Genomic DNA, 15,774 nt, shown 5'->3' on the forward strand with positions numbered 1-15,774 from the left:
CCTACAGCTCATCACTAATGACTTCACAGCACGCCCCATAAAACCTGAACTAATAAACCATACTCATTTTTTTCCCCCCAGATCTGATCACCATCAACTTGCACTCAAGACAGAGGAACTCAGAGATGAATACAGTTTGCTCCCGACATGTTAGTTGAAATGTTAATGTGCACTGGGGATTTCTTAGCCCAAGCCAAAGCCTCACTACTACAGACAAGTAACAAGACAGGCATGTTGCTTTTTATTCTTGTGATTGGAAAATCAGAGCTGCAAAATACTAAGGACTTGAAACTACATCTGATGTTACTACAAACAAGCAAAAAAATAAAATAAAAATAAAAATAAATAAAAATAAAAAAATAACAATAAAAATAAAAATAACAACGAACGCCAGTGCTCTTATCACTGCTCATTTGAAAAGGAACCTTAGCATTCCATTTATCCTTTTATCCCTCAGTCTCCTAAAGCTGTTTATCATTTATTTACAGAGAGAAGAAAGTTTTCCCATAGATTCTAGATGAACAGAAACCCCCACCCAGATTTATACAGAATAAAATCATAACCACCAACAACTTTACAAGGAGAAACAGTGGCACAGCAAATTGTTTCATAATCAGATTTCATTTAAATAAAATATCAATTTTTCTGTTGCATCTGTACAGAAACATTCTAAAAAGACCCCTGATTTCAATAAATAAAGTACATTTTGTGATGTCTGCCACCTTCTATGTCAATATTTATTTCAGGAAAGAAGAACTTTAGGTTTGGGTGTTTATGGATTCTGCTTTTCTTCCCTCTGAAGGGAAACTGAAATCCAAAAAAGTGTGGTTGTATTAATTTTGAGCCAAGCAATGATTCTGACAGCAGCAAATACAGCACTGATACTGCCAATGGCTCGACTTTTCTCTCCAGACCACTGCTATTGCCCTGAGCACCACCTCCTCACATGCCCTCTGCAGAGAAAGAAGAGCCTTCGCTAGACCATCTCAAACCAGCCCGTCACGACTTGAGCAGCAATCTGAAGACCAAGACCAAACCAGAGCTTACAATCTCAGCCTTGCTCCAGCAAGACCACCTGTGCCCAGGGGCAGGGCAGCGCGTCCTGAGCAACCGGGGAACGTGAGCCCCAAACAGAACCACCAGTGCCCTGATGACCCAGGCAAGTGAAGGCCATGGCACCCTACTTGCTACCACTTGGGCTTCTCTCCCAGTCGTCCCCACTCTTCCCTCCTCCTACCCCTAAATTCTTTGACTTCGAGCATCATTGAGTGAAGGAATAATAGAGGCAGGAACAGAAATGTCATGCTAGCAGCAGGAAATGAAGCCATACACTCCAAGCCTGGGGAAGCATCATCTTCGGTCCCAAATGTCTGTATCCTGAAGTGGACATAGCCAACGTTCAACCTACTGCCTTGTTTCCTGATAGCTTCTCAGGTGGCTACAGAGCTGCCCTGGCAGCCAGCCCACATCTCCAGACCCCAGCACAGCCTCCATCTCGGCTCAGTGAATTCTCCTTCTGCTCTTCTGGTCAGACTACAGGACCATGAAAAATCAGAACAACCCACTATGGAAAGAGCCAGTGTCTCCTCCAGGTAAAAGCTCCTCTTTGCTCCTAACCAAGCATCTCCAGAGGAAGAAGTCTCTCTTCTTTTCCCCCAAGGTACATCAGTTCAAGGTAGCTCCTGTTCTGTGCCAAACATGTTTCAAAATACCAGGCAAAGACCACAAAGGCTTTCCATGGGTAAGAAGGTTGAAAAACAAGTGTTTAAAATTTAGAGTTATTTCTACAAACATATTTACAATGTAATGCAGCGATGGCTAGTGAACAATCATTTGCCATCACAAAATTCCCCAAAGTGTTTCCAGGAGAAATGGAAAGTTAGGCTTTATCTCAAGGTATCAGAACAGGCTTCAGTGAGAGAAGGTAGCTGGATGAGAATTTGGGATATAATGCTGTGTTAGCATCCTGGGTACTGTATAATTCACCTTTAAGGGAGTCTGTCGTGTTCACTAAAGAGCAGACAATAATTCAGTACCTACAAGGCAGTGATCCATCCCATTCCTAGATATAACTCCAAGAAATTGCTACATTTCCCTCAGTTCAGCAAAAAGGTGAATTTGTGATCGGACAGGCAATGAATATGTGGCCCATCCACTGAAGCGAAATAAAATGTCGCTCCAACCATGCCAACAGACAAGCAGCAGGCCAGGCAGCAGGGGCACATCCTGCTCTTTTTTGGGTGGGAGTCCCTGAAGGCTGAACTGCAGCAAGCATTCAGAAACCTGGCTGTCAGATCCCGAGCTGCCTGATTTGCAGAGATGATGAGCCGGCAGTGTCTGATAAGGGTGTAATAGGTGCTGCCCCAAATCAATCACGCCTTCAGCTTCTCAGTCATGTAAAGACCAGGCTGCCTCAAAAATAAGGGAAATCTCATAAAGATTTATAGCTGACTTTTAATGAAATCAGGCTGCAGGTCCTTTGGGCAGAGAGCTGTTTCTTCAAGCCTAGTGCTTCTTTTAAATTTAGATAAGCCACACTACTGCAGACAGGTGTGAGCTGGGTCTAGGTCAAGCTTGTGGATATGGAAGACATATGAATGAGAGCCACTAGGCTTTAACTTCTGACTCTTTATTCCATTTATTTCTTCCCTTTGATAAACAAAGAAAGTAACGTTCCTCCTTTTATTTTTCTTTGGATGAAATTTCCATAGCTATGCTACGTCCCCTGCAAGTTGTTTCAATCTCCAGTGATGTGCCTCCTTTTCCTACTCCGTTTCTCAACCATACTTGTTACCAGGCAGTTATCTCCTCCCATAACATGCATTACAAGGTACATGTGGTTGCAGAGGTGGTGAGGTAGGGACAGTTTTCCCATTAAGATCAGGTGGATGGATGGATGCTTCCAATGCCAGGGGCTTTGATGTCTTCTCACTACTAACATTTTAATTTTCTGTGACTCACAGGCTTCACTTAGAGATGCTTTCCATTGGAAATGAGGACTGCAGAGTACTAAGAAATATAAAAGATGGGTTTATGATGGATTTTCTTCTGTGCATTGCTGAGGGAATGACGGAGGAAAGAGCAAAATAACCTAGAAAAGAGAACCCCAGGCACAAAATCACAACGTCCAGGTCAGTACCCTTAGAGGGACAGTTCTTCAGAACTGCTTTACTGCCAGAGTCGGGATTGCCAAGGATGAAGGATATAGAAATAATTTAGATTCATTAGCTAAAAGACTCACCCTGCAGAAAGTGGGATGAAGCTGCCACAGTCAACTAATGCAGTGAAAGAGAACCTGGCTGTGGACCACCAGAGCAGTCATTTTATAAATCAACATTGAGATTGGCCAACCAAGGGGTGATATAGTAACATCAAACATTGACAAAGCAATACGTGTTTAGCTCTCTGTTATTTTATATCCATGGGAAAAACTGGCATTCCTATCAGGTGAAAGAAAGAAAGGAGAAAGCCTTTTTGTTTCAACGTATTTGTTTCAAATACATAGCAGAAAAATATTCTTCAGCCTGCTCAGAGAAGCAAAGTTAAGCTCTATGCAGAGCTGCTGGAATCACTTCTGGCAATGGCTTGATAGATCTTAATGTTTGGGCCAGGAATCAATACAGGATGGATGTAGCAACAATGGGAAAACAGCAGAGCCTCACTGAAAGGGAACAGGATGAAGATATGCCAACTCATTAAGGTGGACTCATATTCCTGAGCCCAAAAACGCACTGCAAAAGTAAGTAAAAGCAAGATCCACAAGGTGTGAGCATGCAGAGATTGTGCAAACAATGACTCAGTTCAGGAACTGCATGCAAGTCCAAAGAGAATCTGTAGGAAAATGATGGGAGAAAGTCAGTTCATGTAATCTACAAAGGGGTGATACATTTACACAAAACATTTCCAGGTTTTGTGTAGAAAATAAACAAAGCAAGCAGCCTCAGAGTTTTGCAAAGAAAGACTTGAGGGGGGTGAGGAAGGTAGTAAATACAAGCACACAAATAGGATGTAGATCACCTTAAAGTATAAAAGAAGCTATCATTCCACTTTTCGGAAACATTAAATGCCTCTAGATGAAGGACCCTGTAGGAAGCAAGGAGAAAACTCAAAATCCCAATGCAAAATTATTTCTACTGAATGGAGACCCAACAGAAGCATAAAAGGCAACGACAGTTGTAGGTTATTATCCTAGAGGAAGTGGGAAATTTGAATCACGACTGTCAGACAGATAATGATCAGGAGTTTGATGATATCCCATGACATCCCTTCTCCTTACTTGAAGGGGGAAATAGGCTAAAAAGCAAAGCTCCAGAATATGTGTTGAAATTTGAGCCCATTTACAAACGAAATTTGTGCTTCAGATGAAAGTTATATTGGTTTTAATCAAGTTTAAGTTAAGCATCAGAACAAGGTTCAAGATTATCATCATTAAAAGTTTGTTGTTTTTTTTTTTCTTTTTTCCCCTAAAGCAAAAACTACATGAAATATGGTAGCCTACGGTAGCCTCAGAGCTATTTGATCTCATCAGTACTCAGAAGTTCTGGATAAGTGATTCAGTCCAGGTCAAACTTTATAGTTTGAAGCACACTGCTTTTTCTCAGGGCAGAATTATAAATAGTACCACACACCTCTATCACTCACTGCATAGACATAGGATGTAGGCAATTTTTGCTCCTTAAAAGTGAGCTAAGAAAAAAAGATATATACCTGACCCAAAGAAGTTACCTGATTTTTATTTCTTCTTCAGCAGCACAGAGATTTTTTTCCACGAGTACCCTCAGAGGCTCCCTTTTAAAGACAAAGCCGTCCCCTTTTGGAACCAGCACTGCACAATGAGGGGTGCAGCTCAGCAGAACAGGTACTCCAGCTCTCCCAGGGGATCTGAAGCTCACAAATGGCAACGCACAGGCTTCCCACCTGTTTATTCAGCTTCCCGAGAGGAAATTTCTTGAGCCCTGCTCCTCAGAAGCAGTCAGGGGAAAAAGCCATTTCCACCGTCCAGCCCGATGTGAAAGCTGATGGCTGCAGCCCTCCGGCTGCGCTGCGTGCTGTTGGAGACCTGTTTGGTCACCATGCCTCCCGAATCTCAGGCAGAGACAGGGATGGGCTGAAGTTCTTGGCTTCGCATCTGAAGTCACATGGCCTCTCTCAAGAGGCACGGCCTTACCGCCGGGATGAGGCAATGATTTGCATCTTAGCAGATCTTGGACTACACGAGGGAGAAAAAAAAAAAAAGCCGTGCAGACTGTCTGGGTATTTGGTTACCTGATGTGACTGGCATGATTATGCAAGCTCCTAAGGAAAGAAATGCTGCCAGCTGAAGTTGCCACGAGGCACTGTAACCACACGTTAGTGATTTGGGTGCTCCCCATAAGGGTGTGACTGGGGCTCGGGTTCATGACTCAGCTCATCCGATCCCTTTGCTGGGAAGAGGTGGGACAGGCCGAGAGGTTTGGTGAGCGTGGCTGCCCTGTGCGGTCAGGAAGCCGTGCTGTGCTGCTGCATGATTTGAAATCAAACCCTGATCCCTGGTTGCAAGGCCCACACCTCTGACATAGCTCCCTGCCTCGTTGGCCGTGTGCTCACAGTCACTTCACAGGTGCCCAAAAAGGGCAGAGCCACCAAGTCCAAGTGCTGGTGGAAGAATCTGCCAGGTCTTGCACGAGCAGCACGGGGACACCACGATTTTGAACACGTACACTGGCAAACTCAAAAATACCAGGTATCAGCAGACACATGTATTGTGGTTCCACCACTATACATGGTCCTGGGCACTTGGACACAGTGTTCAAATCATCTTTTTGGACGGACAGAGGCTTTCCCTCACTGTGACAGAATGGACACATTTTTTAACATGCAAAAGATATTAAAAGTGCCAAACCCACAAAGTCGAAGGCACCGTGTGAATGCACTGGTTGGATTGACTGGGCTAGTCCTTGAGGTTCTGGAGTGCCAGACACCAGCTTCCACTCTCAAAGCTATTCCTTTCCTGTGAAGTGAGGCAGCAAAGAAAATACATAGCAGGCTCCACAATTCGGCATGACCCAGAAGAGCGTTGATGTTTGCTTTTCTGGCAGGATGCGCTTGCCTTGATCAGAGTTACAGTAGCTAATCATTTATGTATGATCACGCTGTTCTGCCAAAATGCATGCAAGCAAAAATACATCATAACCTCTTTCCTCTGCACTCTGGGGATACACGCCATTTATAAAACATTGACTGTGTCTGATAAATTCATCTACGCTGGCATTTAGCAAGATTTCTGCTAACGAGAGGCTATGAGGTTTGTTCCAGTAGCCAAGAAATCCATCAGAAAATGCTTCATCCACGATGAGTGGGAGAGGAATCGAACCTTTAGCTGTTAGATCCTGTAGGACAAAGACTCTCCTGCTTGTTTTCTCCTGGCATTCATGGAATTTGCTCGTCCCCTGTCTCAGTGGTCTGACGTGACTGAGCAACCTGATAAAAAAAAAAACAGTCTTGCTGGGCTAAGGCACCTCTCCAGTTACGTGTGGGGATCACGGAAACGTGCAGCTTGAGGAAACACAAACAAAAGTGCCTTCCAAATTAGCCTTTCCCATCCAAGTCCAAGGACGAAGGCTGGAGCTAACAAGACCATCCTCCTTTCTACACGGGGGAAAGGGAACACACCAGTCCCGCCAACACGTCACACACATGCTGAGCTTTTTTGCTCAGCAGCCACGTATCACACGCACATTTAAGATGCTGAAGAGGATTTTGCAAGCATCAACAGCTGCAACAGACAGCAGGCAACAACACGCTGATAATATTTTGTTGAGCTGTCTAGCACAAGAAAAAAAAAATGAAGCTACGTTGCTAGTGCAGAAAGCGGGAGACCCCTTTACAAGCAGTCCTTTAAATAACAGCACGCGTTCTGTTTTCCAAATGCTTTGGAAATCAACCTCCTGAGCCAGCCTCCATGCAGGCATCCCACATGCATAATTCAAGATCTGCTTCAGGCTTCTTCCTCAGAGGCACCCGCTACAAAGCGATGCGGTCAGTATGTTTCAAAAAGGCTGGAAGAGGAACATAGCTGGAGCGAATGTGCTCCTTCTGCGCTGTTGTTCCTGTTAAGCTCAGGGAAGTATTTTTATGTGATCCAAGAAGGTATTTTAAAGTACTGGCCAGGGGACAAGCCCCCGACTGAGAGATCTGGACACGTGGTCGCAAACAGAAGGAATAAAAGGGACAGAAGAGATACAGGAGAAACAAATAGACGGAATAATTTTATCCGGCTTTTCCATATTAAACTGTGTCTTAGTTGGTGAGATGACAGAAATCTGTTCTCACAATTCAGCCCAAGGAGGTTAATTTGGGTGAACAGGAAGACATCCCCCCCTGCAATGTGCATTTCTGAGGTGCAAAGATGACAGATACAAGACACCAAAATTATCATCCAAAAAGTACATAAAACCAGAAACACGGGCTAAGAAAGGCAGCTGTAGAGCCTCCAAACTGCTGAAGGGCAAGAAACTGGACAGGAACATTATGAAAGCACCAGGATGCCCTCTGTAAAAATGAGAACGAAATAATAATAATGAACAAACACGCACACACACACACACACAAATCGTTAGCTGAATGCAGATTATTCTGGAAAGCAATGCCCAATGGCATAATTTCAACAACTTTACTCCTCCACAAGCTAGTCTCAGCCTCCCCTTGGAGCCTGTAGAGATGACAGCTGTCTACAGCACTCAGATTTCACCAAATAAATAAATGGGCATAAATGGGAAAAATAAACGGGCATAAGAATTGCCTAATGAAAGTTGGATCTGCATGTTGTTAGCCTGGTGCAAAACCTATGTCCTGAAGCCTCAAGCTTACCAGGCTTTGGGACCCTCAATGCTAAGTCAGGCTCTCCAGGTCAAGAGGGCACAGGGAGCTGTTTGGCTCACACACTGATGACTGTGATGTAAAAGGGTTTTATTTTATATGTTATTTGTTTGTTTGTTTTAAGGCCTACCAGTTAGTAAGTGCAGCCATCACATACATAGTAGATGGTCAAAAAAGTCTAGAAATATCATGTTCTTCACCTCTGTTTTCATATTACTTCTGTGAAACTGCTTCTAATGACAAAAAAGGCAAAAGTAAAAAAAATAAAAAGGCATAATTTTGCAACTGTATATAACCTGCTGCTTCAGCAAAATATTAATAATTTCAAAAGTCATGGCAACCATGATATTTAGCTACAAACAATACATTGTTTTGCTTACAGGCACCACATGCCTCTGAAAATTAATGTATTTACCTTGCATATGACAAATAACAATTTCTCATTGCAATTTTTAACCACAGTCCTGTAAGCACAGAACAGAAGCCTTCATTTGTCCCTCTACAAGTCACTCACTCCCTTCGGGACGTGAGGATTTGGTATAGCGAGCACTGCAGTTATTGGAGTGGTGCAAAACCCCAGGTAAAACATAACAGATGTTATGTTTAAGACGATCATTGAATTCGGTGTGGTGTGACAAATGCCGAGGAAGCCCTGGAATGCATAAATACCTGCCTGACTGGACCCACAGGGATGCCTGCCTTGCTCTGCACCCTCACAAAGAGCCATCTCCTGCAGCAGATCCATCAGCAAGCCACAACCCAAGCAATCTTGGACATCCCTACATGTGTGGGCGGCTTTAAGTGGATTGCATGAGCAGCTCCAACAGCTTCCCTTCAGCAGAAACAAGCACTTAGGCCTTCTTGTGCTGCATCAACACGTAATATACATATATCTTTCCCATTAAAAAAAATAAAAAAAGAATAATTTGGTTGCAAAGGAGTGTCATGCACAGTCCCTACGGACCCAGCTGCACAGCAAGGAGTGCTGGGGTGGCCCTGAGGTGTTACCGGGGGAGGAGAGCAGGGGCTGGGCAGGAAGGCACAAGTTGCTCCAGAGGCAGGGCTGGGGGGCAGGCCCCCTGTCAGCCCCTCGGCCAGGTTTGTGAAGAAAAAGCCTCGAAGTTCTCCAGTCGGGTTTTTGAGGGCAAAAGGCCTCGTTTTCAGAACGCTCATTAGTATGTACCATGCTGCGCCTGGGGGGATAAATCATACTTGGGTGGATCCGTCAGGCACCACGCAACAGCTTCAAGGGCATTACCACCACTGACAAACTCCAGATTCTGCCTTCCCTTTCAGCATGCTATTTAAAACGCTGCCTTCTGCAGCAAGAGGCTCATCTCCACCTTCCTCCCCCACCGAACAGCTTTCTTTCCCGTGACTGCTTTGCAAGAAATCCCGCAGCCAGGCTCCCCAGAAGCAGCGGGGGTGTTCGTGCAGCTCTTGCCAAGCCCAGTCCGCCTTTGCCACGGTTTGGCCGACCTGTGGGGCACCGAAATGCACTGTGCCAGGTTGATATGATTCTGTGATGCCCTCTGCTCTCTGCTGATCTGCAGGACGAGAGCAGCCGAGCGAAGCCAAGCAGCAGCAGGGTGCAGAGGGAGGCCTGCCAGCCGTTTGCCAGGGGGGTGAGATGGCAGCGATGGCTGCGGGAGCTGACAGCAAAATGTCCCCAAAACGTGCCCGGGGAGGGAGTGCTCAGCGCCCAAGCCATGCAGCGTGAGGCTGTGAGGCAGTGCCAGGCTCGTTACCTGCGTCCCCCGGCCGCACACCCTGGGCTTGCCCACAGGCGAAGAGGAAACCTCACCGCGGGTGAAACTCCCTCAGCGATTCACCCCCCTCCGCTGCTGCTCTGTAGCTGTCTGCAGACCAGAAAACACGCTGCGCTCAACGATTTTCAATCAAACTTTTAATGAACTGACAAACAAAAACATAAACATGGAAAAATAAAGAATTATATATTGAAGCTCAGGCTTCCCCGCCCTCTCTCACAAGCCGCCGCTCCCCGCCCAACGGCCCCGCCTGGCGCCGCCTGGGCGGGGAAAGAGGCGCCCCCCCCTTCCCCACCATGCCTACATGATAGGGGGAGCGCCGCGGCGTTGGGCTTCCGTGGCGGTTCCATAGTGTAGTGGTCATCACGTCTGCTTTACACGCAGAAGGTCCTGGGTTCGAGCCCCAGTGGAACCAGCGGCGTTCACTTTTTCTTCTTCCTGTGTCTAACACTCAACATTATCGTTACCTTGACTGCAATGAATACCGATTTGTTCTTTTTTTTTTTTTTTTTTTTTTTTTCCTGTTGAAATGGGCAACCGGCTAAGCCCGTCTAAACGAAGCAAGCCTTGTGTGGGGTGGAGAAGCGAGAAACAGGGAGCAGAAAGGCCACTCACTCAGGACAGCCTGTCCCCACAGGGCTTCACATGGTCACCCCTCAGCACCAGAGGGGCTGAGAGGCAGCCCTACACCTGCCGCAGGCCCTGTGCAATAGCACGTTTTTGTAAGAGTCCAAACACTTCTAGACAGTGTCACCGCAGGACTTCATTTTTCCCCCTAAAAAAAAACAAAACAAAATACGTAGAGAAAGGCAGCGAGGTGTGGCTTCTCCTGGCTGCTGCTCCCTGGGGCACTGAGGCTCCCTCAGCCGTCTCCCTGGCAGGGCAGGAGCTGTAGGATTTACACCCGCTGGCTGAGCTGCCGCAGTGCCCCGCAGCCATTTTGTGGTCCCACAGACACCCCGGCAGCGGCCGGCCTCCCTCTGTGCGGTTAGCTCCCTGCGTGCCTCCCCAGCGCTGAACCTAGCGTCACCTGTATTAACCGGGAGCTGATTAACTCACAATCAGAGAATCATTTAGGTTGGAAAAGACCCTTTAGATTTTATCAAGTCCAACCATCACTTAACTCTACCAAGCCCACCACTAAGCCCTGTTGCTTAGTGCCACCTGTCTCTGAAGCACCTCTGGGGGAAGGGCTCCACTACTTCCCTGTGCAGCCCCTTCCAATGCTTGGCCACCCTGTGAGGAAATTCTTCTTCATACCCAGCCTAAACCTCCCCCGGCACAACCTAAGGCAGTTTCCTCATGCCCTATCACTTGTCACCTGAGAAAAGGGACTGACACCCTCCTCACTGCAACCTCCTTTCCGTGGTTGTAGACAGTGATGGGAACTCCCCTCAGCCTCCTCTTCTCCAGACTAAACAACGCAGTTCCCTCATTTGCTCCTCATATCTTGTTTTTTCACCCTGCATCACAGCAACTTAACTGCATGCCATCTCATTTTGCACATACAAGCTTTCAGAAAATGGTAACCCCGGGAGCCTCCTCAGGGCCTGGGGAAAAGGTGCCTGTGTGGAAGGAAGAGGGTCCCTTTGCTCCAGTACACCGAGGTGAGGAGACCCCATCTGGACCCCATCTCCATGCTAAGTCCTGCTTTGAGCGTAAAACACCTGTCATGGCACGGTTGTTTCCAGGTCCAAATATGAGTCAGCTACACCTAGACTTCTCCAATATAGTGTAGGCAAGCCTTCAGTGAAGGTATGTCCTGTCTAATTGGGGTGGTGATCCCATGATGCTCACCCTGCTAATGACAGCCCCAGTGTCACAGGGGACTGGGACGGATCCTGCCGGCCAGCACCAAGTAACTAGCTGCATCTGTTCTGTTGCATTGAGGAGAAAGGTTTTTTGTTTGTTTGTTTGTTTTGCTTTGTTTTGTTTTTGTTTGTTTGTTTTTCCCCAGAAGAGGACTTAAGCTACTATTTTATTTCAAATGACAGATCTTCAGCGTGTGTAGATTGCTCCATTGCTCCATCCACCAAGGGAATACAGCTCCTGAAGCTTTGACTCAAGCTCCAGAACCATTGGCAGTTTCACTCTCTCAGCACGTCTGTATCCTGCTTCTGAGCGATGCCTGTCGTTCACACGTACATATATAAATTTGTATTTTGTACATTCCCTAACTGTGCTAAGACCAAAGTGCTCCAGTCACACATTAGCACTACGAAATCGTGTGGCGCCTGTGCTTGGATTCCAGACATACAAACTCGTGCATGTTGCTCTCATTTTGCTGTCTGGCACTCTGACTTTGGGAGAAACACAAAATCACCGTGTGGAGCTATGCTTCCCTTGCATACAGGCACCTTCATCTCCTGCCTGTCCCCCGAGGACACTGCTGCAGGTACAGTCCAGTGCCAGGAAGGCTCTGCAGCTGCTGGTGCCTTTGGAAAGCTCCTGGAAACACTGCTCTGTTGTGCCCAGAAGCTGATTAATTTCTCATTAAAACAAAGCTTCTATCAGAAAGTGCAAGTCTGCATTAAGAAGCTGGCATAGGGCTCGAACGGTGTGGAGTTGTGGTTGCATTTGTTAACCAGTGGCCTCCAGCCATCCATGCTGTTTAATTTTTAACAAGCTCCTGGTAAAATTGTGGTGCAGGCCAACTAGCCACTCTGCATAGTGCCTGCACTCTTCTGGGGAAGGATGCATGCCAGTAAACATCCTCATCACTGAGTCAATCTCCACTGTGCTTGATTCCCCCTCCTGCCTGGGCTTCACACCATTATGTACCCCTGGAAATGCAAGCCATACTCACAGCTTTGTGCAATAAAAACATCCTGATGGTGCAGGGGGGTCTTTGTGTTATTTCCAACAGTCTAAGGGAAGAAAGCAGGCAAAAATATCCGAGGGCCATAAAAACATACAAAAATGTCTTAGTGTCAATAGGTCATGAGCTAGACCTGGAGAAGATGTGTCGAAAGGGTGGACCTGACTGTTTTACTTAGAAACATGGATATAATGAGATTGCCCTACTCTGGGCTGTTTGTACCAGGCACAATTGTGTTCCATGATCATAACCAATGCCAGGCTAAAATGTATCTTTTTTTTTTTTTTTTTTAATAAATAAATAAATGGCAAACATAGCCCTTTGTGGTGCTGTATTGTGCACTGGCTTTAAAATGTTTTCTGTCTTTTATACCTGGAAGTATTTGTCTGGCTGCTAGCAGTGAACTACGTGATTCATTTAGCAATGCTGTCTGCAGTGGCAGCATGGTTTTGCCATTTGCAGTTATTAAAACGAAGCACTATCAATAGCAATACACACAGAGGGTCTGGAGTGCAGAAACTTCAGTTTTAACTCTCTCTGACTCTTCATGTGAAACAATTCCATATTTTGTAATGCCACAGACATATTTTTGTACAAAGGCTGCCCTTTTTTTTTCTGTGGAAAGAATTTTATAACCGGGGACCTGCCAGCTTTGAGGACATCCCTTTGAATGAAATGCTCTTTGATAATAACTGTGCTGTTTCTGAACACCATCCCTGAGCTATTGTATTTCTCACACAAAACTACGACCTATGGCAGGACCTTCTGATGGCTCCTGCTGTCCTGTGAGAGATGCTGTGAATGAGTGTGAGGCCTCTAAGCAAAAAATCAGGAGCTGCCCTGTCCTGAGGAAAATGACCCCCTTTCTGGTGCCTGGCAGTGAGCCGCCTGCTTGCTTGCCCCGCTGTGCCCCATCACATGTGGTGCCCTACAGCATGGGGTGGCAGCAGGGAGTGGGATGCTTCAGGACCGACCTGCTAACAGAGGTTTATTTATGGGAGGTTGCACAACGGGAGGATGCAGAAGGGAACATGAGGAAGATGGGGGCAGCCATGTATCAGCCCTGCGAGGTAGATGTGAATTTGGGACCAGGCCCATCTCTGCAACTGCTGGAGGTGGAGGGCTGAGATGACATCAAGAGGAGGACTGGCCTTCCTTGGGATGGGTGACCTAAAAAAGGGCGTAATCAATGCTGAGTGTAGATAACTGCAGGCCTCAGCTCATCTCTGCTGAGTGCCTACAGATGCATTGATGTGCCCCTGTGTTTGGGGCCCAAAGCAGTGACCAAGTGACAAGAGAACATGATAGGCAGAACTGCTAGCAAAGGGAGGTTTCATTTTTTGATTTCAGATTTTAGCATCTCTGCAAGTAAACAGCCAAAGCCTGCTATTTCTGTTTGATCTAGTAATTGTAGTTTTCAGCCCATTGCAATTAGGTGACTGAAAGAGCAGCAAGGCCAGGGCAGATTCCTACACACAGCAATTATTAGGACAGGCATCGATGGTGTAGGGGTAAATAGTTGGGGTGGAAGCTAGTTAATGCATACTGCACAAAACAGACAATATTCACTACATATAATAGACTATATTTTATAAGCATTAGACACATCCTCTGCCTTTGTATGGGGGGTATGTATAGTTTCTAGGTAGGCATATCCATGTTTATGTGGACATGCCTAAATGCACACCTGGATTCTCACTCACGGTGCCAGTACCTCCGTACTTTTTACCTTTTACCCATGGCACATCCTCTAGGATGCAGCTTGACAGCAGTAACTGTGTGGTTGGCTTGATGCTGCTTGATAAAATCCCGAGAATGGAGGAGCGTAAGGTGCTTAGGCAATGCTTAAGTTAATCTCATGCCTTCCCAGAAAGCTGAGCAGCCGGCTAAGTAGCTATTCCTGAAAGAGGAAGGAAAAGATGGAGCTCAAGATGGGAAGCGTCCTGCTGTCTCTTCTTTTCTGGTACAAAGGTATGCACTTTGCCTCCCGAGAGGCGCTTTCTGATGTCCCTCTTTGCATTCCTTGCTTCATCCACTCCTCTTTGTGCTGCTGGGGGCCGTGGGGTACGGAGTGAGCTCCCCTCTGCACTCTGATGGAAGCATAATAATAATTCAGGGGAAGGAGGAATTGTGGAGGAGATGTGTAATTTATGTACATGAGCGAGCAGCGTTCTTACAGCTCTATGAATATTCAGTAGTACAACTCTGTCTTACAAAGTAATTGCAGAGTAAAAAAATTGCCATGTAATTTGTCAAAATATGAATTTGCACAGAAAATTGTAGTGCAGCTGAGCCAGTGAGTAAATAATAATGCTGATTTGAAAAATGAGGTACAGTAGAATGTGAAAGACTGGTCCTTCATTAATCAAAACTCTTGATTAATCAAAACCCGATCATTTTCTCTAGCAGCAAGACATTGCTGGTAGAGATCTGCTTTTTCTTAAAGGCTCTTTCAGGTATTTTGTCCTGGAAAAGAATTTCAAAGGCTCTTTAAGAATAAAAAGCAATCAGAAGTTAAAAAGTAAATGGGAAAAGTATTTAACATTTTTGGGGCTTTCTCAAAGTTACTTTTCAGAAAAATAACAACGATAGCAGTTAAGTGGGAACTAGAAGATAGAAGTGTCAGGGTGATGGTCTGCTCCCATTTTAATTAACCCAAATGTGGAATGAGGAGATCATTTTGGGGTTGTTTTTGAACTTCTGACTTACTCAGAGCTGACAGGAAAGCTCTGAACGTCTTAAGGCTGTAAGCTGGAAATTGATGTGTCGGTGTGGGACAGATGTATCACCCATAGATGCTGAATTCTCAGTGTTTCCCTTTGTCTAATTTTTAAAGTCCTCCTCTATTTCCACCGCTTACTTTGGTCTGCCAAACGCAATGGGCAGGGAAGCGTTCCTCCAGTAGCTGTACCTCCATTTCATCCTGATATGCTCAGACGTAGCCTGCTCCAATTTATGGGTCTTCCTTCTGATCTTCCAGCACATAGCTGTGCACTGCCCTCGTACCAGATCCCTCACCTGTCCTTCACTTCACCTAAAAATGTTACTGGTGCCTGAACTTCTTGGGAGAGGGTTGTTACCCAGACTCTGGTGTTTTTCCCCGAGGGGCGGCATTACTGCCGTCAGCCCTTGGAACGAGCTTGTACCTTGCTCTGAAGCCCAGGCACAGCTTGCCTTTAATAGACACCCACACATCAGGATATTTTCAGAGAGCCTGCAGTGAAAAATCACTTGCAGGATCACTTTCCAGGCATCACTATTTTGGTATTTATGTTCCCCCCCCCCCTAGTTTACTGCTTTTTTTAATCTACCGTGTAGTTTTTATTTTTT

General features: G+C 45.9%; 1 protein-coding gene and 1 non-coding gene across 10 annotated transcripts in view; one reads left to right on the forward strand and one right to left on the reverse strand.

The window, feature by feature from the left end:
* PPEF1 (protein phosphatase with EF-hand domain 1) overlaps positions 1–9,844 on the reverse strand; it is a 35,406-nt gene extending 25,562 nt beyond the window's left edge. For 2 of the 9 annotated variants that reach the window (XM_027448242.3, XM_027448207.3), the window contains exon 1: positions 9,606–9,844. The gene's annotated coding sequence lies outside the window, so the exon portion shown is untranslated. Of the gene's footprint in view, positions 1–946; positions 967–1,047; positions 1,176–4,017; positions 4,065–4,725; positions 6,991–9,605 lie in introns of those variants that run through there. The other 7 variants (XM_072028884.1, XM_072028881.1, XM_072028862.1 and 4 more) reach the window with 6 other exon arrangements.
* Positions 9,845–9,968: 124 nt separating this feature from the next.
* On the forward strand, positions 9,969–10,041 carry TRNAV-UAC (transfer RNA valine (anticodon UAC)). Its single transcript has one exon. It is a non-coding gene; the product is annotated as a tRNA-Val (tRNA).
* Positions 10,042–15,774: the final 5,733 nt, after the last annotated feature.

The sequence above is a fragment of the Anas platyrhynchos genome, chromosome 1 (genome assembly GCF_047663525.1).
Source record: "Anas platyrhynchos isolate ZD024472 breed Pekin duck chromosome 1, IASCAAS_PekinDuck_T2T, whole genome shotgun sequence".
NCBI lineage: Eukaryota > Metazoa > Chordata > Aves > Anseriformes > Anatidae > Anas > Anas platyrhynchos.